The sequence below is a fragment of the Corythoichthys intestinalis genome, chromosome 20 (genome assembly GCF_030265065.1).
Source record: "Corythoichthys intestinalis isolate RoL2023-P3 chromosome 20, ASM3026506v1, whole genome shotgun sequence".
Lineage (NCBI taxonomy): Eukaryota > Metazoa > Chordata > Actinopteri > Syngnathiformes > Syngnathidae > Corythoichthys > Corythoichthys intestinalis.
This window is the reverse complement of record NC_080414.1, coordinates 11,584,345-11,608,617: the sequence shown is the minus strand read 5'-3', so window position 1 is coordinate 11,608,617 and position 24,273 is coordinate 11,584,345. Positions and strand designations below refer to the sequence as shown.

Here is a 24,273-nt window from a genome sequence, read left to right as displayed (position 1 = left end):
AACGGTAGTTGAAATCAACTCCATCGACTAATTAAACGCCCGCTAACTCAAAGATTAAGCCTTATGTGAAAAATTCAAATACATGCGATGACATTTTTCTGTTGTCATTTTTATGTTGAGGCAGCAAACGGAGAAAAATTGGTAAAAAGTAACTGATAAGTTACTTTTAAAGTAACGTAGTTCATTTGATAATAAAATAATCAGTAAAGTAACTAGATTAGTAATCAGTAATTAAATTACTTTTTTAAGTATAGTATAGTATATAAGACGTATAGCGTCTATAGCAGCCAATGAGTTAACAATGAAAATGCATAAGTATTCTATCCGATGTCGATAAATTTCTGGTTACCTGTGGTAGTGCAAAAACAACCGAGTAGTGATAGTCGAGTATACTTCCATACTTTTCACACTTAGAGTGTTGGAACTCTACTTTTAAACTGTAACCTTAGCTTGAAACAATGCTTTTGACCACTAACACCATCTAGAGATCCTGTTTTGAAACTGTGACCTTCATTCAAAACCTTTAACACGGAAACACTACCCTGAAATTGTCCTAAAACCCTACCGCTACCTGCAAAATCTACACTCTGACATGGCAACCATAACCATGTCTTGAAACTCTCACCTTGAAATTCTAACCACGACTTGAAACCCTCATACCAAACCCCAAGACGTGAGAAAACATCTGCACCAACCCTTCAATCTAAAAGTCTTTTAGTCTTGCAACCCTAATTTGAAATGACACATGAACTCAAATTGAGACTTCAAGGAGGCGTGGAAGCACAACATGTTGTAGAAACCCTGAAATCTCCAAACCCTTGCCATCACCTAAACCCTCATTTAGTCTGGATACATTGACGTCAATCAGTCATGCTACTTAAGAGCTGTTAGAAGGCAGCGTGCCTATGATTGCTGCCGTATTGACCAGAAAAAGCATCCAGTGTGGAGCATAAGAGCTTCAAGACATCTTTTGTACCACCGCCAGGTGATTGCATCTTCAACTCCACGGGGAGCAATTGGACGTCTGCCTCGCAATTTCCCTCCCACCCAATCTAATCAGTCGGCATTTAACGAGTGCAACCCCCTTTTCAAACTCATCCTTTAGAGCTGACATACTTCATGATCAACAACAAACAACATGTCACCTCATTGAGAAGCTGTCAGATCCTTGAATTCCGTGCCATTGACGATGATAGACGTCTGATCGAGTTTGTCATGAGTCGACATCCAATCCGTTTGAGCTGGGAATGCTGTAAACACACAAATATTTCATTTTTATGTTGCAGTCGGCTCAAGAAACAAAAAAATCAACAAGTCGGATGTACACGTTGAAGTGATAGTTTCTGAGATGGCAGTTTATTCATTTTGTGATGGATGTGCAATCATGTGATTCTTTTGATCATTCTGCTATGAATTTCACTGAGTTTATCACTTCTATATGTCCCATCCATTCGAATTGGGAGGGATGCAGAAAATAAAGGTTTTTTTCAATAAAGAGCTAAATGGCAGCTCATGAGTTATGTTAATTTTCTGGTCATAACTTGTTTTGATGCTAGCTTGCAGTCTAGCAATTTGTTCATCCGCCGCCAGCCCACCCACTCGCGTAGTTGCCGTTTAGTAGATTATTCGACGCAGCCATTGGGGGCTGTTATGCTTCTGCGTCGGGCCGACGTCGTACCTAAGCTAATAAGTATTTAGTAAACCATTAATTGTGCAAGTTCTCCCACTTGAAAATATTAGAGAGGCCTGTAATTGTCAACATGGTTAAACGTCAACCATGAAAGACAGAAAGTGGAAAAAAAAACCAGAAAATCACATTGTTTGATTTTTAAAGAATTTATTTGCAAATCATGGTGGAAAATAAGTATTTGGTCAATTCCAAAAGTTCATCTCAATACTTTGTTATGTACCCATTGTTGGCAATAACAGAGGCCAAACGTTTTCTGTAACTTCACAAGGTTTTCACACACTGTTGCTGGTATTTTGACCCATTCCTCCATGCAGATCTCCTCTAGAGCAGTGATGTTTTGGGGCTGTCGTTGGGCAACACGGGCTTTCAACTCCCTCCACTGATTATCTATGGGGTTGAGATCAGGAGACTGGCTAGGCCACTCCAGGACCTTGAAATGCTTCTTACGAAGCCACTCCTTTGTTGCCCTGGCTGTGTGTTTGGCATCATTGTCATGCTGAAAGACCCAGCCACGTCTCATCTTCAATGCCCTTGCTGACGGAAGGAGATTTTCACTCAAAATCTCTCCATACATGGCCCCATTCATTCTTTCCTTGACACAGATCGCAGAAAAATAGCCCCAAAGCATGATGTTTCCACCCCCATGCTTCACAGTGGGTATGGTGCAATTCAGTATTCTTTTTCCTTCAAACACGAGAACCTGTGTTTCTACCAAAAGGTTCTTTTTTTTTTGTTTCATCTGACCATAACACATTCTCCCAGTCCTCTTCTGGATCATCCAAATGCTCTCTAGCGAACCGCAGACGGGCCTGTACGTGCATTGGCTTCAGCAGAAGGACACGTCTGGCAGTGCAGGATTTGAGTCCCTGGCGGCGCATTGTGTTACTGATAGTAGCCTTTGTTACTGTGGTCCCAGCGCTCTGTAGGTCATTCACTAGGTCCCCCCGTGTGGTTCTGGGATTTTTGCTCCCCGTTCTTGTTGTCATTTTGATGCCACGGGGTGAGGAGGGAGTTGAAAGTCCGTGTTGCCCAACGACATCCCCAAAACATCACTGCTCTAGAGGAGATCTGCATGGAGGAATGGGCCAAATGTGTGTGAAAAGCTTGTGAAGAGTTACAGAAAACGTTTGGCCTCTGTTATTGCCAACAAAGGGTACATAACAAAGTATTGAGATGAACTTTTGGTATAGACCAAATACTTATTTTCCACCATGAGTTGCAATTATTTAAAAATCAATCAATGTGATTTTCTGTTTTTTTTTTCTTCCACATTCTGTCTCTCATGGTTGAGGTTTAATCATGTTGACAATTACAGGCCTCTAATATTTTCAAGTGGGAGAACTTGCACAATTAGTGGTTGACTAAATACTTATTTGCCCCACTGTACGCTGTTGACGGCATACTCTGCTTGGACCCTATGCCATAGCCTGACGTGCGCCTCCCAAAAATCCCGACGACGCGTCACAGTCATTCGTCGCTACGTGAAGGGCAAGGACTGTGATCGGTCCACATGAAACATAATTGACGTCAACCATCAACAGGTTTTTGCTGGTGTGATATTAAAGGTTGAATTTGGTAAAGAAGATTGTCAAATCTTCGTCCATATTCCTCAGTGGGTGAACAAGTGTGGCAAATTCAACCCATGTTTGCCTCGAATGGTTCAGTAGTCAGACAGACCACCTCCGCAAACGTTATTCGTATCTCCTGCGTTTCCACATTTGGAATTAAAGCTATTCCTTTTTTATTTCGATGAGGTCCAGCTCGAGAAACAGCTGTTCGGTCTCTGACATTAAAGAAAGCAAGGTGTGCTATGTGAAGCCACGTGAAACCACACAAAGGATACATCACCCTAGTGACTGGCTGGCACACTACAGTGAAATGCCTCACTTCTATGCAGAGCTTCAACTGCTAATCGACGGCGTACAGTCGACGTCGTTGCAACATCATCGGCCCAACGCAGAAGCATAAAACATGCATTAATTAGCAGACATAATTGTGGCTGAAGAAAATCTATTATGATTAGAGATGTCCCGATCGATCGGCATCCCGATCGGCATCCCGAGCGATCGGTTCCGATCACGTCATTTTTAAAGTATCGGAATCAGCAAAAAAAAAATATCGGCCATGCCTTTTTTTTATATATATACAGTATATTTTTTAATTAAATCGTTTTCTAATTGTATTTAACGTTACAGACATAATATGTTACACTCATCCAGAGTGTTTAGTTTAGGCTTAAGGTAGGGTTATCAAATTTATCCTGATAACGGCAGTCATTAATTTTTTAAAAAATGTATCTCGTTAAAATATTTAACGCAATTAATGCATGCGCTGCACGACCCATCCACGTATTGTCGCACTCAATCTGTAATGGCGCCCTTTTACCTATATAGAGAGATAAAAGGCAGTGTAAAATGAGTAGAGTGAATTTTGGCAGCCTTTGGAGCCTTTTTTTTAATTGGCTAAAGCCTTAAAATCCCTCTCCCTACGATTAAAAATATCATGGGAAGCAATGTGGGTAAGCAAGGTAGCAATAGATCTTTTTCTTAACACCTTATGTTATTTCCCAACACAGAGAAGAGAAGATATATGAATTGGTAGCACTACACACAGTCATGGTGCTATTCCCATCATGCATTTGGGCAGGGCTACAGTATCATTTACTGAAAGCTCAACAAATACACTAGATGGCAATATTTAGTCACAGTATATAAAGTCACAAGTCTTTCTATTCGTGGATCCCTCTCACAGAAAGAATGTTAATAATGTAAATGCCATCTTGAGGATTTATTGTCATAATAAACAAATACAGTACTTATGTACTGTATGTTGAATGTATATATTCGTCTGAGTTTTATTCATTTTTTTCTTAATGCATGGCCAAAATGTATATGGTCGGGAAAAATTATCGAGAATGATTGGAATTGAATCTGGAGCAAAAAAAAAAAAAAAAAGCAATCAGATCGAGAAATATCGGGATCGGCAGATACTCAAACTAAAACGATTGGGATCTGATCGGGAGCAAAAAAAACATGATCGGAACAACCGTAATTATGATGATTTGTTGATTTTTTTTTATTTCAAGAAACCAAGTAAAATCTTGTGAATCTACTGTTTTCTTGTGTGCTAAGCCGTCAAAATGAGCATTTTATATAATTTGCATGACTTTTTTTTTTTCGAGTGGCATGGCAACAGATACTAAAATCTGATTGGACAGAAAAAAAATCGAAACTTGGACCAAATAAAAGAAATAGACTGAAGTAGAAATGATTACAGATCCATTGAACAAATATTAAACTTTAGGTTGTAAATGTAGGTCAGTACCCGCAATTCAAGCATTTAAACGTCGACGCTCTGTATACGTGTCCACCTTTTGGAACACAAACAGCGCCGAGATCAATACTTCAATAAGTGTGTGACCTCAGGCTTTAATAGCGGGCTGAGTCACAATGCACTACGAGTTTCATTGTCTCGCGCCATCGACTCTCGAGCTAATGGTCATCAGCAAAGCGTCGGCGTCCTCTCAGGAGCTTTTTCCGACTCGAGTGTCACGTGAAGATCCGCCGCCCCTCCGTCAGTCCAATTGATTTCCAGCGAGAGGCTTGGGATGCTTTTTAGGCAAAAAGCGAGGACGGGACCGACAGAAATAAACTGATCAGCCCAGGGACAAAATGCCGCTAATTTAATCTCCCCTGGGAAAAGACACAACAAATCGATTGATTTTCCTGAGTGCAGCCTTCCCATCCGCATAAGCAATAATCTTTATATCAATTAGACGTTTCCGTGTCGTTTCATGTTTTTTTTCCTCCTTAAAATGTCAATCTGTTGACCTGAAAGTGAACACATTTAGCTACAAGGGATCAACATCTGAAGAAATGACCTTCATTGATTAAACGGGCCGAGATGATTAATCCTTTCCTTCTTTTTGATAAATAACGGCATGTCGACTTAGCCTTTTAAGACGGCGGTTCTCTGATTTCTGTCGTCAGAGATGAAAGCGGACTTTATATCGTTGTAATTAATCCAAATGAGATATGTGCAAACACTAACATTAAAATTGCTTAGCTTTCGAGGATTCCAAAACTAGAGTGAACAAAACTGGTAGATGGGCTGTGAATACTCATTTATTCAGTGCCATTGACAGTGCTAGATGCCCAATCAGTTAATTCATGTTTAATTTGTATGTTTTCCGCAATTTATGCATCCCCTAAAGCGACATCGACAGAATTAAAATGAAAGCAATCTGGTGCAACCCAGATTTTTTTCAAGTGCGCACCAGAAACTATCTGGTAAACATTAGCATTATATAGCATTTAAGCTAGCAGAGTGTTGCTATACCTCCCTGTGATTCATCACCTTATCATAGTGGAGGGGTTTGTGTGTTCCAATGATCCTAGGAGCTATGGGGCTTTATGCCCCTGGCTGGGTCACCCATAGCAAACAGGTGCTAGGTAATGGGCCAGACTAAGCATGACTCAGAAGATCCCTTATGAAGAACAACACAAATGGACTCACGTTTCCCTTGCCCGGACACTGGTTACCGGGGACCTCCTCTGGAGCCAGGCCTGGCGGTCTGGCTCGAAGTCTAGCGTCTGGTGGGCCCGGCTGGGCACAGTCCGAAAAGGGAACTTGGGTCCCCCTTTCCCGGGGCTCACCACCTGTGGGAAGAGCCAAAGGGGTTGGGTGCGTAGGGAGTTGGGCGGCAGCCAAAGGCGGTGGTGGACCCCCAGCTACAGAAGCTAACTCTTGGGATTGTGACCAAAAGAACAAGATCGCGGATACAAGCGGCCGAAATGAGTTTACTCCGCAGGGTGTCGGGGCTCTCGGAGATAGGGTGAGAAATTTAGGTCATCCGGGTGGGACTCGACTCGAGGGACTATTCCTCCACGTTTAGAGGAGCCAGTTGAGGTAGCTCGGGTATCTGTTCAGATGCCTCCTGGACACCTCCCTGGAGAGGTGTTCTGGGCATGTCCCGCCGGCGGGAAGCCCCGGGGACGACCCAGGACACGCTGGAGAGAGTGTCTCTCTGCTGGACTAGGAACACCTTGGGATCCCGCCAGAAAAGCTAGGTGAAGTGGCTGGGGAGAGGGAAGTCTTGGCTTCCCTGCTAAAGCTGCTGCCCCCACGACCCGATCCTGGATTAAAATGTAGATGATGGACGGACGGACAGAGTTTTGCTACCCAAGTTAGCCAATTGTTCTATACCAGACATGTCCACAAATGTGGCCCGTGGTCATATTTAATCCGGCCCCCAGCCTCTGTAATAAAATCAATAACATCTGACCCGCACGCAGACTTAATAAATTGGTCAGAAGTACTGCAACCAGCAATTGAAGTAGCTTACACACGAAATGCTGCTCCTAATTTACCCACTAAAAGGCAGTGGCACTTTAACCCTTTATTGCCAAATGTATCACATTTGATACACCTAAAATGTCATGATTTTCAGACTAATTTAGAATTTTGACATTTCTTTTTGGAAAAAAAATGATGGATGCAAGTCAACACATGCATCTGCTGGTTCCGTAAGAAAAAAAAACATGATTTAGCATGGGTTATAGATATTAGAGCGCTTATTACACATATTCATTTTGACTTTTCACAAAATTGAAAAAAAGGTTTCATTTGGACCTTATTTTTCAAATTTTGGGATTCTCTGATAATTGCTTCATGTTGCAAGTATTTAAGGGCTAAGCAACATTACTCCGTGTGACCCTCTACTTCCAATTTTCTAAAATGGTGACAATCAACAACAACAAAAAAAGTTGACTGACGGCCGACGCTTCAAGGATAGGTGGAAATTGGACTATTTCTTCACTAAAATACGCAACAACTGTGTCTTGCCTCATTTTCAAAGAGACAGTCGCCATTTTTAAAGATTTCAATGTGAGGCGATATTACCAAACAAAACACGCTGACATGTACGACAAGATTACAGGGAAGATATGCAGCGAGAAATTGAAGCAACCTGAAGCTAGTTTAAGTTCACAGCAGTAGTATTTCGCAAGAGCCCGAGAGTCGAAAGAGAACGCCGCAAAAGCTAGTTGCAAGATTGTTGAAATTATTCATTAAAAAAAAAAAAAAATAAAGCAAATGTGACACACTGAATGGCTTGCTAAATTTTGCTTAAATATATTGTTCTACGTAAAGGACGTCAGCCAAGGTCTGCCCCCCCACATTTTTACCACACCAAATCTGGCCGCCTTTGCAAAAAGTTTGGACACCCCGTTCTATACAATAGCATGATATAGCATTTAAGCTAGCGGACTTTTGCTATGCAAGTTAACCAATTGGTGTATTGGCTAACTTGCATAGCAAAAGTCCGCTAGCTTAAATGTTATATAATGCTAATATTTACCAGATGAGATGAGAAACAATCTGGTGCAGACCAGATTGCTTAAATATATTTTATTTCTGTCGAAGTCCCTTTAGGGCAGGACTTCCCAAACTATTCCACATGGGGCCGCTGTGGGTGCTGGATTTCATGTAATGATTTCAAAAGTAGTATTTAGCACACTTTTAGTTTAAATCCACTCTAATTTGAATGAAATACTAATCTATATTAAGTCACAATGAGTAAATGTGCGGTTAAAATCTGAACACATGTGAGTTAACTCGCCAAGCCTGAATATATGCATTTATTGTATTCACTCACTGTCAATATATAATCCCCCGACCATATTAACAGTCTGTTCCTGTAAATATCCATTACAAACAATGGAAGTCAACTCCTATTTATTGTACTCTCATGAAAAATGTGGAAGTGTGAACTTTAAAGCCCCCGGCGGGGATCCCTGCGGAACTCCTTTTTATTGGAGCAGCCTTTCACAAGGCTGGACGTGCGCTGTGCCTCCAGTCCAGCCTGGGGATTAATAATGTATATATGTGCTCCCGGGGGATTAGTAAACAGGGACATTATGATGGAGGGCGAGTCAGCGGGGCGATCCATCTTCCTCGCGTAATAATGCGGCGCCGACTACAAGAGGAGAGTTGCTTTGCACTCAATGGGCCTGTGGTGGCAGCCATGCTCTAACTACACACGCTCGCACACAAAAACAGCATCGCAGCGGGACTGATGAATCGCTTGGGTTGTTTGCACTGCTCCCGCCGCCATTGTGATGCCGGGAATAATAAATTCTCGTCGGTCGGTGAGCGCTTTTTGGAGAGCTTCCGTGTCAACATTCATTAGCATTTAGACACGCGAGCGCAAACGTTTACTTAGCAGATTAGATGAACGAGGGCCAAGCGTCGCGCACTCGGAAACAGTCAGCGGGGATTAAACCCAGTTTACGGCGAGAGGGGAAGCGTCGCGAGTCAACCGCGCTATTAAGCTTCAACGCGGGTTTGCTTACCGTACAATTGATAGGCGTTTGAAATGTCCAGTCAACATTTTCTTTTTTTTTTTCCTGGTGTTGAAGGTTGTTTCAGGACTGTTAGCGCCAATAAAAACATGCAACTACTGGTATGGATTTTTTCTAAAACTTTCTAAAATTGGAAAGACATTTGCAAATCCAATTACTGTATTTTTCGTACCATAAGTCACACCTGAATATGTCGAACCCGCCATGGAATGCACCATGCTGAGGAGGAAAAAAAAAAAAAAAAAACAGTGGGGTAAATAAGTATTTAGTCAACACCAATTGTCCAAGTTCTCCTACTAGAAAAGATTAGAGAGGCCTGTAATTGTCAACATGGGTAAATCTCAACCATGGGAGACAGAATGTGGAGGAAAAAAAACAAAATCACATTGTTTGATTTTTAAAGAATTTATTTCCAAATTAGAGTGGAAAATAAGTATTTAGTCACCTACAAACAAGCAAGATTTCTGGCTGTCAAAGAGGTCTAACTTCTTCTAAGGAGGGCTAACGAGGCTCCACTCGTTACCTGTATTAATTGCACCTGTTTTAACTCATTATCAGTATAAAAGACACCTGTCCACAGCTCTATTCTAATCTAGTCTGATCAATATGTAAATTTAGTAGGTTAAATAAGCCTAATTTGCTTCACAAAAGTCCACTACCTTAAATGCTACGAATGCTTATGTATTTAAGCTAATCGCTCACAGGTAACTGCACAAACTGTACCTCTAAACTTAATTACAAATGCATACACAGACATACAGTGGGACAAATAAGTATTTGGTCAACCACCAATTGTGCAAGTTCTCCTACTTGAAAAGATTACAGAGGCGTGTAATTGTCAAAATGGGTAAACCTCACCCAAAAAAAAAAAAAAAAAACACATTGTTTGATTTTTAAAGAATTCACTTCAAAATTAAAGTGGAAAATAAGTATTTGGTCACCTACAAACAAGCAAGATTTCTGGCTGTCAAAGAGGTCAACTTCTTCTAACGAGGTCTAACGAGGCTCCACTCGTTACCTGTATTAATTGCACCTGTTTTAACTCATTATCGGTATAAAAGACACCTGTCCACAATCTCAGTCAGTCACACCCCAAACTCCACTATGGCCAAGACCAAAGAGCTGTCGAATGACACCAAAGACAAAATTGTAGACCTGCACCAGGCTGGGAAGACTGAATCTGCAATAGGTAAAACACTTGGTGTAAAGAAATCAACTGTGGGAGCAATTATTAAAAAATGGAAGACATACAAGACCACTGATAATCTCCCTCGATCTGGGGCTCCATGCAAGATGTCACCCCGTGGCGTCAAAATGATAAGAACGGTGAGCAAAAATCCCAGAACCACACGGGAGGACCTACAGAGAGCTGGGACCACAGTAACAAAGGCTATCAGTAACATAATGCGCTACCAGGGGACTCAAATCCTGCACTGCCAGACATGTCCCCCTGCTGAAGAAAGTACACTTCCAGGCCTGTTTGCGGTTCGCTAGAGAGCATTTGGATGATCCAGAAGAGGACTGGGAGAATATATTATGGTCAGATGAAACCAAAATAGAACCTTTTGGTAGAAACACAGGTTCTCGTGTTTGGAGGCGAAAGAATACTGATTTGCATCCAAAGAACACCATACCCACTGTGAAGCATGGGAGTGGAAACATCATGCTTTGGGTCTGTTTTTCTGCAAAGGGACCAGGACGACTGATTTGTGTAAAGAATGAATAGGGCCATGTATCGAGAGATTTTGAGTGAAAATCTCCTTCCATAACCAAGGGCATTGAAGATGAGACGTGGCTGGGTCTTTCCGCATGACAATGATCCCATACACATAGCCAGGGAAACAAAGGAGTGGCTTCGTATCCCCTGGGCGGAGCCATATGAAGGTAGATTTATGTATCATTCAATCAAAAAAAGTTGCTTCAATTAAAAAAAAAAAAGTTGCAATCAAAAAAATGCAAAAATAAATTTGAAACTCAAAATAATGCATGTAAAAGCTATTTTTCTTTAATTTTTTTTTTTTTTTTTTTTTTGATTGAATCAACTTTTTTGATTGAAGTAATGTTAATCTGTGTTTGGGCCACATTTTGGCTAGGATGTTTTTGTGTTTATTATTCAATCAAAAAATAAGTTGCTTCAAAAAAATATATTTTCAAAATGAAAAATCACATCCAAAAAAAAAAAAAAAAAAAAAAATTTTAATCATAGAAAACATTTTTGAATGCGAAAAAATATTTGAGACTGAAAAATTTGCGTTTGAACACTTAATTTTTCATTGTGAAAGTTTTCTTTGAATGAAGCAATCCTTTTTGTGTTCGGGCCATATTATGGGTAGGACATTTGTGTCTAAATCATTCAATCCCCCCAAAAAGTTGCTTCAGTCAAAATAAATATTTTTAAAGAGAAAAATAATTTGAAAAATAAAATTGCCCTCCCCTATTTTTTCTTTATTTTTTTAATGACAAATGACCGTCTAAGGTGCTAGTCACAGGATCTGTTCGAAAAATATTTTTGATCCATTATAAAAATGTATTTTGTTGTTCGTTTCAATCATTTTTGTTTCGGTTTTATTGCTTTAAAACTTTTATATATATATATAGGAAAGTCATTTTCATGCAATGACACGTTTCGGCCGCCAGGGGGGGCCTGCCGCCCCTTAAAATCCGCTTATGAGTCCATGCCTCAATTTGATATTTTTGGGGAAAGTAGCCACCACCGTTTGCTGCCCAATGTACTGCGCGTAGCAGCTACTGTTAGCAGCTAGCAACTAAAAGTATGGGGTATTCTCATGTTTTTTTCCCGAATACTTATGATGTGTCTCCTTAAAAGGAAGACACGCTCAAACGGGACTTCTACGTTTCAGCGCTTGAAGTGATAGTTTCTGAGGTGAGAGTTTATTCATCCAGCGGTGGACATCCAATCATTTGGCACTTTTGAGCCTTCTAATGTGAATTCAAATGAGACATCAAATTTTGACGTCAATGGGAGTTAATGAGCTTGGCAATCATTTTGGCTAGAAACACACAAAATATTTTTCTAGTTACAGCCCACCACGAAAAACCATAAGATGGATGAATGAACATATAAGCAATGAACATATTAGCAATGAACATATTAGCAATGCAAAAACCACCTAGAACCATATTTTTCAACCTTAAACCTAATTTTAAATGACAAAAATATCTATTTCTGATAGTAAATCAAATTTAGCAGCATAGCAGCGAGGTGATGTTTTAAACCCATTTTGATTACTAGCACACTCAACTAATGTTTCGTTCCTAATGAGTTCATCAATTAAGGATGACAATTAGCTTAGCATAGCGAATCGGAAATGAGGTTTGCGCCAAATGTGCAACCAGAGGCATTCCTGTTGCTGAAAACCGCTTCATTTACACCCCAATCGAAAAGTCATACGGACTCTGTGTTTACACATACCATGTCAGCCATGAATATCGAAGACGACCACGGAAAGATCTCGTCTTTGCGTCAACAACAGGCGTCCCACCGGGGGCGTCTAACAAGCGCGCTCGAGCGTTAACACTTAACTTCATTGGACGCCAGTGTTTTTTATTCAACCCCGGTGTGCTCCCACTTATCAAACATGTTTCTTTTTCGCCCTGAGAGCACAACAAGTGAGTTAGAAAGTCCAAAGCTGAACATTTATTACTTCCCTCAAGGCTCACTCAGAGTGGATTATGAGCCTACATTTTTAGCAAGTGGTATAATTTGCTAGCTTTTACATCTATGCCTGCATATGCTAACCATTCCTTCTATCTTGTCAGAGGCTTTTTTGGTCAGGGAAGCCAAGATTAGCTTTGATTACAAGCTCTAGTTTAAGAACTCAACTCGTTTAAAATCTTCAACCTAGCTTGGAATTTGAGTAGCCCCCATACCATTTACCATGCCGATACTTATTCCGACAACATTCTGTGTTGCATCGCCGATATTGTACTGATACCATATATTTATTTTTTTCTTTTAAAGCAACACTAAGTAACTTTTGAACCCTTATAAAATATTTTTATAACATTTGTGATGATATGTTGCCTGACAGATAGTTGAATGACACCTGTTTTATATCTTGAGGGGGTCTGTATTGCTTTCACCGGCACTAATTAACTTTGAGAAGGATGTCAGGAACCCTGCTACACACACAAAAAAAACTACAAATGTGCTGACTGCTTTACGGCATACATCACTTGCCCCTTTCCCCGTTCATTATAAAGACTGTAGTCGATGCTAACACTTTCGCACAAATTCTGCAAAGATGGCAGAGCAACAAAAGAGAAGAAAAATTGTCTGAGGAGGAAAAAGAAATGGAGGTCAACAGGATACAGTGGGGCAAATAAGTATTTAGTCAACCACCAATTGTGCAAGTTCTCCGACTTGAAAAGATTCGAGAGGCCTGCAATTGTCAACATGGGTAAACCTCAACCATGAGACAGAATGTGGAAGAGAAAAAAAAAAAAAAAAAACAGAAAATCACATTGATTTTTAAAGAATTTACTTCCAAATTAAAGTGGAAAATAAGTATTTGGTCACCTACAAACAAGCAAGATTTCTGGCTGTCAAAGAGGTCTAACTTCTAACGAGGTCTAACAAGGCTCCACTCGTTATCATTACTGCAGACGCTGCACCAAGCCGCCTGTCGATCTTTCGCTCCCTCCTACCCTCACTCGTGAACAACACCCCAAGATACTTGAACTCCTCCACTTGGGGCAGGATCTCATCCCCGACCCGGAGAGGGCACTCCACCCTTTTCCAACTGAGGACCATGGTCTCGGATTTGGAGGTGCTGATCTTCATCCCAACCGCTTCACACTCAGCCGCGAACCATTCCAGTGAGAGTTGGCGGTCACGGCTTGATAAAGCCAACAGCACCACATCATCTGCAAAAAGCAGAGATTCAATGCTGAGGTCACCAAACCGGACCCCCTCAACGCTTCGGCTGCGCCTAGAAATTCTGTCCATAAAAGTTATGAACAGAATCGGTGACAAAGGGCAGCCTTGGTGGAGTCCAACCCTCACTGGGAACGAATTCGACTTACTGCCGGCAATGCGGACCAAACTCTGACACCGGTCGTACAGGGACCGAACAGCCCGTACCAAGGGGCTCGGTACCCCGTACTCCCGGAGCGATAAACCGATACGGCCGGTTTTACAGGCGAGCGATACAGCTGTATCGATAGCAAATTAACCATTCGATAGTAAACAGCTATTAAATCTTCGTTAAATCGATAGTAGGACTAGGATTCGGCCGTCGCGAGGATAAGCTTCAGTTACTGGCGCCTAATTCCATGCTATACTAAATTTATATGTCAAACAACGAATGTAAGAGTGATATATAAAAAGCTTCACACATGCTGCGCAGAAACACACACACACACACACACACACACACCGCTAGACCCTATGGATCGGCGTACTTAAAAGTGAGACGGCATGTCATAACAACGCGAGAGCTAACGAAACCACAGCGGCGCATGCTCTGTAGGGTTCTCTTAACAGCCCAAAGCTAAACTAGTAACTCTCTAAAACATTGGACAAACAGCACGAGCATCGACGCCAGCTTGCCCGGCGGAAGTGGTGAATCACAGCGATTGATTTTAACGCACCAGGAAAACAAAAGTCGGACTTGCCATGTTTTTATTCCCCCAATTATACCAGTGGTAAAGCATAATAGCATTTTGCTTTATTTATTATTTATTTATTATGATAAAACTAGGTTTCTTTTTTTTTCTAGAGCTGCTGCATATAATTTTAGTTTGTAAGATGTTTACGGCGAAAGGTTGCACTTAAATTACCTACCTCTTGTTTTCCAAACACCAGGAAATACAGAGATTGAATTACTGCACTTTATTGTTGCCCGTCACTGAAGTTTTATTTTATTATCAGCCCCAACCAACAAAATGGTCATTTAGTAAGCCTTATTTTTTTTTTTCATGTCTCAAAAATAAACATACATTGGTATGAAACTTTGTTGTTTAATTTTGATCGTAGAAATGTGGTCTATTTTATCAGTTTAAAATACTGTAAGAATAAACAACAAATGTTTACTCTCATATCATTTTCACACTATCGAACCGTATCGTTCTTCAACTGTATCGCTCTGCCATAATTTTTTTTTTTTTTCCCCAAATCAAATCGTAACCTTTGTATCTAGATACATATCGAATCGGCTTCATCCCAGAGATTCCCAACCCTAGTTTTGACCCGGAATTTGTTGATACATTGATAAGAGTTCGCTGTTCAAAAACAGCATTTTCCCCTCTTTAAAAAGCACGTACACGTCCTCCATCCTTGATAAAAACGTTAAGTAACAATAAATGTAAAACAACATTAGCTAGTCAGTGGAATCACCCGGTAGAGACTGACTGACCTTTCTGAGAAAAAAAAAAAGTCAACAACTTCTGGGTCACGACATATAAAAAATGATACAAGCGCAAAACAAATACAACAAAAATACCCAATAATTCAATTCTCTCATATTCTATTATTAATTTCAAAACAAAATCAAAACAGCGAAAAATAGGCCATAATTTGTTTTCAGATTTTTTATTTGAAAACGAGAAATGAAATAACAAGTCATCATCCGTTTTTTAATTTTGGATTCTTAAACAGATATGGAATGAACAAATGGTACTCTGATAAGAAGTGTACACATTACGCAGCATCTGCATATTATTTCTTAGTGCTCCCCGATACCGATGTAGTCATTTAAGTGCTGTATCTGTACTAAAACTACAATTGCTATCATTGCAACACTATTTGGAAAGTTGACCTCTGCTAAGTAGCTCGCTAGCGTTTCAGGACGTATCCCGTGTTTGGCTCGCGGCAAGCACGCAATCCAGCACCTCATCTTTACAAAGCGCTGCCCCACTTTTGAAGAATGATGTCGACTAGAGCACTAATTCATTCGCACCTATTTTACTTGAGAGCGTGAAGAAATCCCACGGGCGCAATTTGGTCTTGACTGATTCAATTATCGGTGATGGATTCACGAAAGCGTTGGAGCTAAATGGTTTGGCTGCCGATGCAAAGTCCACATAGCGTGTTTGTTTTTGACGTGAGCTCTTAATTAAAATCTGTTGACACTCAAATATTTAAAAACGAGCGCAAGAACGATCCTGAAACGCCCAATATCTCGTAAATCAAAGTCAGCGATTTTGCAAACAAGACAAAAGTAGGCGCTGTTGTGTCATGACCTTTGCGAATTTTTACCACCATCAACTGATATGTTTTGCCCTTAATTAGTTCATCAATTAAGGCTGCAAACGAGTTTGTCGACAGCACCACGCCAAAAAGAAAATGAGGTTACAACCAAGATCAGCAAAGTGTGTTATTTCATCACCGCACTCGTCTAATAATTAGTCCAAACATGGGGGGATGTCACCGCGTGGTATTTTATTTACAGACCGAGAATAAGTAACACGAGCTTACACGGTCTCCACGGCAACCCGGCGCGGGAATTAACGAGCGAGCGTCCCGCTTAAGAAAAAGAACGTTAATGCGGCGCCGTTATCGTCCGAGCTCTTAAAAGGTTTGTTCTGTGTAAATGCTAATCCAGTTAGCGGACGATCAAACGACGTCTCGGCGCTTCATTAACACTCTGGCACGCGCGCTCATCAGCGACATCAGCGCGTGCAAACAGTCATCCGCCATGTCGTCGTCTCAAACGCAAATATTTCCTAATTTCATCAGCTAATGCAGTCTTCAAAGGCTCACTTTGCTTTTAAAGAGTAATTGATAGAAGGAATAAAAGTGGAAGGGAAACCAAACGGGACATTAGAGAAGGCTTATCCCAGTTTGTTCGGATTTAAAATTTTAGTTTTCCAATAAAACATCGCATCCATTGTTCTGTATGTTTTTCTCAGAATCTGGTTAGTGGTTGTGTTGACAAAAAAATACTTTTATTAGTATTTCTTTCGTACAAGGTATCCATCTAGACAGCAGCTAAACAATACTCTCCGGATGAAGAGGATGCTCACTCACTCTTCCACTTTGTCGTCTTGAATTTGGTTATAGATGCAGGTTTCATTACAAGGTCCTTTTTTCCCCTATTTATTGTTTTTGTAGATGTACTCAACTCAGTGTTATTTTGCTGGATATTGTAAAGCAACCACTGCTTGCAGATGAGCTATACTTAAAGGATACATCAATTTTGATGAAAGACGTTTTTCATCATTGCTTCTGTTTTGTGCAAGACAGGCCTCACGAATCTCAAGCTGCTAAATCAAACCGGTTTCGAGGGCTGGATTTTCTAAATTTTGCAAAGTACGTAGTAAAGAACAAAATTAATTTGATCTAAAACAGTTTACTTTAAACTGAAATGGTAGACTTCCTGTGCAATTTCGGGCAAGGCTTTGGGAGACTTTTGTGCATGTACACTGGGGCAAATAAATATTTAGTCAACCACCAATTGTGCAAGTTCTCCAACTTGAAAAGATTAGAGAAGCCTGTATTTGTCAACATGGGTAAACCTCAACCATGAGAAACAGAATGTGGGGAAAAAAAACGGAAAATCACATTGTTTGATTTTTAAAGAATTTATTTCCAAATTAGAGAGGAAAATAAGTATTTGGTCACCTACAAACAAGCAAGATTTCTGGCTGTCAAAGAGGTCTAACGTCTTCTAACGAGGTCTAACGAGGCTACACTCGTTACCTGTATTAATGGCACCTGTTTTAACTTATTATCGGTATGAAAGACACCTGTCCACAACCTCAGTCAGTCACACTCCAAACTCAACTATGGCCAAGACCAAAGAGCTGTCGAAGGACACCAGAGACAAATTGTAGAACTGCACCAGGCTGGGAAGACAACCTGCAATAGGTAAAACGCTTAGTGTAAAGAAATCAACTGTGGGAGCAATAATTACAAAATGGAAGACATACAAGACGACTGATAATTTCCCTCGATCTGGGGCTCCATGCAAGATCTCACCCCGCGGCGTCAAAATGATAAGAACCGTGAGCAAAAATCCCAGAACCACTCGGGGGGACCTAGTGAATAACCTACAAAGAGCTGGGACCACAGGAACAAAGGCTTCCCCCTGCTGAGGAAAGTACACGTCCAGGCCTGTCTGCGGTTCGCTAGAGAGCATTTGGATGATCCAGAAGAGGACTGGGAGAATGTGTTATGGTCAGATGAAACCAAAATAGAACTTTTTGGTAGAAACACAGGTTCTCGTGTTTGGAGGAGAAAGAATACTGAATTGCATCTGAAGAACACCACACCCACTGTGAAGCATGGGGGTGGAAACATCATGCTTTGGGGCTGTTTTTCTGCAAAGAGACCAGGACGACTGATCTGTGTAAAGGAAAGAATGAATGGGTCCATGTATCAAGACATTTTGAGTGAAAATCTCCTTCCTTCAGCAAGGGCGTTGAAGATGAGATGTGGCTGGGTCTTTCAGCGTGACATTGATCCCAAACACACAGCCAGGGCAACAAAGGAGGGGCTTCGTAAGAAGCATTTCAAGGTCCTGGAGTGGCCTAGCCAGTATCCAGATCTCAACCCCATAGAAAATCTGTGGAGGGAGTTGAAAGTCCGTGTTGCCCAAAGACAGCCCCAAAACATCACTGCTCTAAAGGAGATCTGCATGGAGGAATGGGCCAAAATACCAGCAACAGTGTTTGAAAAGCTTGTGAAGGAGTTACAGAAAATGTTTGGCCTCCATTATGTATGTGTATATATGTCTACCAAAATTCACGCTCTTAAGTCAAACCGACATTGGGGGCTGGATTTTTAAAACAACAAGATAAATTCAATCTAAAATGGTTTACTTCAAACTGAAATAGTGGACTTCCTGTGCCATTTCGTGCATTGCTTTGAGAGACTTTTTTTGGGGCATCTACTCCTGATAGACATGTCAACCAAATTTCATGCTGCTAAGTCAAACAGGATTCGGGGGCTGAATTTTCAAAATTTTCCAAGGACATGCTGATGAACATGATAAATGCAATCTAAAATGGTTTACTTCAAACTGAAATGGTAGACTTCCTGTGCTATTTCGTGCATGGCCTTGAGACTTTTTTGTGCATCTACTCCTGATAGACATGTCGACCAAATTTCATGCTGCTAAGTCAAACACCATGCAGGGGCTGGATTTTCAAAATTTTGTAAGGTACATTGTGAAGATCACAAAGACAAATTCAATCTAAAAGGGTTTACTTCAAACTAAAATGGTAGACTTTCTGTGCCATTTCGGGCATGGCTTCCAAGACCTTTTTGTGCATCTACTCCTGATAGATTTGTCTACCAAATTTCATGCTACTGAGTCAAACAGGATGCGGGGGCTGGATTTTCAAAATTTTCCAAGGACATGGTGAACAACACAAAGACAAATTTAATGTAATATGGTTTACTTCAAAATAAAATGGTTGACTTCCTGTGCCATTTCGGGCATGGCTTCCAGACTTTTTTGTGCATCTACTCCTGATAGATATGTCTACCAAATTTCATGGTGCCAAGTCAAACTGGATTCAGAGGCTGGATTTTCAAAATTTTCCAAGGTATGGATTCTGAAGAATTTTTTTGTGCATATACCCCTGATAGACATGTTGACCAGATTTCATGCTGCTAAATCAAACAGACATTAGAGGCTTGATTTTCAAAATTTTGAATGATATATGATGAAGGACAATAGACAAATCTGATCTAAAATGGTTTACTTCAAACTAAAACGGTGGACTTCCTGTGCCATTTCTGGCATGGCTTTGAGAGATTTTTTTTTCCCGATCTACTCCTGATCAACAGGCCTACCAAATTTAAAGCTGATAAATCTAACAGGTTTCAGGGGCTGAGTTTTCAAAATTTTGCAAGGTACATGTTGAAGAACACAGACAAATTTGACCTAAAATGGTTTACTTCAAATCAAAATGGTAGACTTCCTCTGCCATTTCGGGCTAGACCTTTATGTGCATCTATTCCTGATAGAGATGTCTACAAAATTTCATGCTGCTTTGTTAAACAGGATTCAGGGGCTGGATTTTCAAACTTTTGTAAGGTACATGGTGAAGAACCCAAAGACAAATTTGATTTAAAATGGTATACTTCAAACTAAAATGGTAGACTTTGGGTGCCATTTCGGACATGGCTTCCAAAGACTTTTTTTGTGCATCTATTCCTGATAGATACAGTATGTCTACCAAATTCCATGCTGCCAAGTCAAACAGGATTTGAGGGCTGGATTTTGAAATTTTTACATGGACATGATGACGAACAACAAGATAAATTCAATCTAAAATGGTTTACTTCAAAGTAAAATTGTTGACTTCCTGTGCCATTTCGGGCATGGCTTCCAAAGACTTTTTTGTGCATCTACTCCTGATAGATATGTCTACCAAATGTCATGGTGCCAAGTCAAACAGGATTCAGGGGCTGGATTTTCAAAATTTTCCAAGTTACATAGTGAAGAACACCAAGATTATTCAATCTAAAATGGTTCACTTCAAACTAAAATGGTAGACTTCTTGTGTTATTTTGGACATGGCTTTGACAGACTTCTTTGTGCATCTACTCCTGATAGACATGTCGACCAAATTTCATGCTGCTAAGTCAAACAGGATGCAGGGACTGGATTTTCAAAAATTTGTATGGTACATGGTGAAGATCACAAAGAAAAATTCAATCTCAAAGGGTTTACTTCAAAGTAAAATTGTTGACTTCCTGTGCCATTTCGGGCATGACTTCCAAAGACTTTTTTGTGCATCTACTCCTGATAGATATGTCTACCAAATTTCATGCTACTGAGTCAAACAGGATTTGGGGGCTGGATTTTCAAAATTTTCCAAGGACATTGTGAACACCAAGATAAATTTAATCTAAAATGGTTTACTTCAAACTGAAATGGTAGACCTCCTGTGTTATTTCAGCCATGGCTTTGATAGACTTTTTGTGCATCTACTCCTGATAGACATGTTGACCAAATTTCATGCTGCTAAGTCAAACAGGATGCAGGGGCTGGATTTTCAAAATTGGGTAAGGTACACGGTGAAGATCACAAAGACATTCATTCATTCATTCATTGATCTAAAATTGTTTAATTAAAACTAAAATGGTAGACTTTCTGTGCCATTTTGAGCATGGCTTCCAAGACTTTTTTGAGCATCTACTCCTGATAGATATCACTTCCAAAATTCATGCTGCCAAGTCAAACAGGATTCAGGGGCTGGATTTTCAAAAATTTCCAAGGTACATAGTGAAGAACACCAAGATAAAGTCAATCTAAAATGGTTCACTTCAAATTAAAATGGTAGACTTCTTGTGTTATTTCGGACATGGCTTTAACAGACTTTTTTGTGCATCTACTCCTGATAGACATGTTGACCAAATTTCATGCTGCTAAGTCAAACAGGATGCAGGGGCTGGATTTTCAAAATTTTGTAAGGTACATGGTGAAGATCACAAAGACATTCGATCTAAAGGGGTTTACTTCAAACTAAAATGGTAGACTTTCGGTGCCATTTTGGGCATGACTTCCAAAGACTTTTTTGTGCATCTACTCCTGATAGATATGTCTACCAAATTTCATGCTGCCAAGTCAAAGAGGATTCGGGGGCTGGATTTTCAAATTTTTCCATGGACATGATGAAGAACAACAAGATAAATTCAATCTAAAATGGTTTACTTCAAACTAAAATTGTTGACTTCCTGTGCCATTTCGGGCATGGCTTCCAAAGACTTTTTTGTGCATCTACTCCTGATCGACATGTTGACCAAATTTCATGCTGCTAAGTCAAACAGGATTCAGGGGGTGGATTTTCAAAATTTTCGAAGGTACATAGTGAAGAACACCAAGATAAATTCAATTTAAAATGGTTCACTTCAAAATAAAATGGTAGACTTCCTGTCCCATTTCAGGCATGGCTTCCAAAGACTTTTTTGTGTATCTACTCCTGATAGATATGTTGACCAAATTTCATGCTCCTAAGTCAAACACACATAGCAGGCTGGATTTTTAAACATTTGTAAAGACAACTTGAGAAATTGACCATAAAACGGTTGCTTCAAACAAAAATGGCCGACTTTCTCAGTCTTTTCCGGCATCGTTTTTGTGGGTCTTATGAAAGACAAACCCACCAAGTACCGTGTGTGCAAAATAAAACTGGTTTCAGAGGCTGATTTTTTTTTTTTTTTTTTTTGCACCTGCGAGTTCAAACATTTTCAGCAGAAGGTTGTGGAGGTTTCTGGATCTACTCGCGAGAGACAAATCTACCAAGTTGCCAAGTGAAATCTGGCTTCAGGGGCTAAATGATATTCTCTGGATGAAGAGGAGGAAGGCGAGAGAGGCCTAGGGGCTCCCTCCTTCACTCCCGCGATGGAGTCACAAGGAGGGAGACTGTAATTGTTCCTGGAGAGAAGACGAAAATGGGAAGAGGAGCTAGGAACGCCGCCTGGCAGAAGAAATGAAGAGCGAGGAGGCGGTCGCGGTGGCTTCAAAGCGGCTTCACACAAACAGACGCTTTACTTTTGATTTTGGGGGATTTTTTTCCTACATGCCAGAATCATCTTTTTCCCACAGCGGCCGCACAACATGGCAGCTTAATTGAAGAGGTGCAACACATTTATCTCCTATTAGATTAGAAAGCAGTGCCCTCAGGTGGAGGCATCCATTACTACAAAGGGTTGAAGCATCTCATTGGCCCTCTTTGGAGTCAGAAAAAAACACTTGGACAAGCAAATATATTTTCATACCTTTGTGTGAAGCATTTGAGATTCAAACCCTGTAGCTACGAAGCGTAAGGCATGGTAGCCATTCTTGTATTTGTTTTTATTAAAAAGCTGCCGGCAAGGAGTGACGGATTACAATGTGCAGCGGAGCAGAGTTTGATATGATGTGATTGGCTTATTTCCATTGTGAGCATGCTGCTTAGCCAAACAAATCATGTCATCATCCACACTGGGAATGTGACGCACACGTGTGGGAGAAGCCCTGGCACGACTGGGATTGATGGCGGTGAGGTTTTTCGACACGGTGGGTCTAGTAATCTTCGTCTTACTTGTGCGGTTTCGTCTGTCTGAGTTGGTTTCAAATTTCCAGGAGCAATTTGTCATTGAAGGACACCTACAAATGGATGAATTTACCCATGCACGTCAGCTTTGTTTTGACTAAAATACGTGGAAGGCTTTCTAAACATAGCGTCCTGAGAATTTTTTGTGGGTCTACTCATGACAGACATTTCTACCAAATTTTATGTTGCTAAGTGATACTGAATTCATGGGCTGAATTTTCAAATTTTGAAAATCTGAAAAAGGTGGGGAAAGAAAACAGAATTCTTTGATTTGATCAAAATGAGAGACTTCCTGTGTTTTTCTGGGCATCGCCTCTTGAGACTTTTTTGTAGGTCTTCTCATGAGACATGCCTGCCAAATTACAAGTTGCCAAATAAAACTGGATTCAGGGGCTGAATTTCCGAATTTTGAAAATCTGAATAGGGGGGGGGGGGGGGGATGCCAGAATTGGTTGTTTTCGCCAAAATAAGAACTTTCTGTGTTTTTCTGGGCATGGCCCCTTGAGATTTTTTGTGGGTCTACTCATGATAGACATGTCTACCAAATTCAGTATTGCTAAGTGAAACCGGATTCAGCGGCTGAATTTAAAAATTTTGAAAATCGGAAAAAAGAAAAAAAATACTACAGACTGTTTGCACCGAAATAAGAGACTTTCTGTGTCTTTCTGGGGCAATATCCCTGAGACTTTCTGTGGGTCTACTCATGACAGACTTGTATACCAAATTCAAAGTTGCTAAGTGAAACTGGATTCAGGGGCTGAATTTTCACATTTTGAAAATATGAAAAAGGGAAAAATACTACGGAATTGTTTTTTTTCCCGCCAAAATCAGAGACTTTCTGTGTCTTTCCGGGCATGACCCCTTGAGACTTTTTTGTGGGTCTACCCATGACAGAAATGTATACCAAATTCAAAATTGCTGATTGAAACTGGATTCAGGGGCTGCATTTTCAAATTTTGAAAATTTGAAGAAGGGAAAAATACTACAGAATTGGTTGTTTTCGCCAAAATAAGAATGTGTCTTTCCAGGCATGACCCCTTGAGACTTTTGTGGGCCTTGTCATGATAGACATATCTACCAAATTCCAAGTAGTTAGGTAAATCTGCATTCAGGGGCAGAATTTCCGAATTTTGAAAATCTGCAAAAGGGAAAAGTACCACGGAATTGGTTGTTTTCGCCAAATATAGGAGACTTTCTGGTTCTTTCATG

At 40.5% G+C, this 24,273-nt stretch overlaps 1 long non-coding RNA gene across 1 annotated transcript in view; it reads right to left on the bottom strand.

Annotated features, from left to right (window-relative positions):
• Positions 1-24,273, bottom strand: part of LOC130908496 (uncharacterized) — a 66,412-nt gene that overhangs the window by 5,601 nt on the left and 36,538 nt on the right. Inside the window, exon 2 of the long non-coding RNA XR_009061605.1 lies at positions 1,146-1,250. This is a non-coding gene — a long non-coding RNA (uncharacterized LOC130908496). The remainder of the gene's footprint in view (positions 1-1,145; positions 1,251-24,273) is intronic.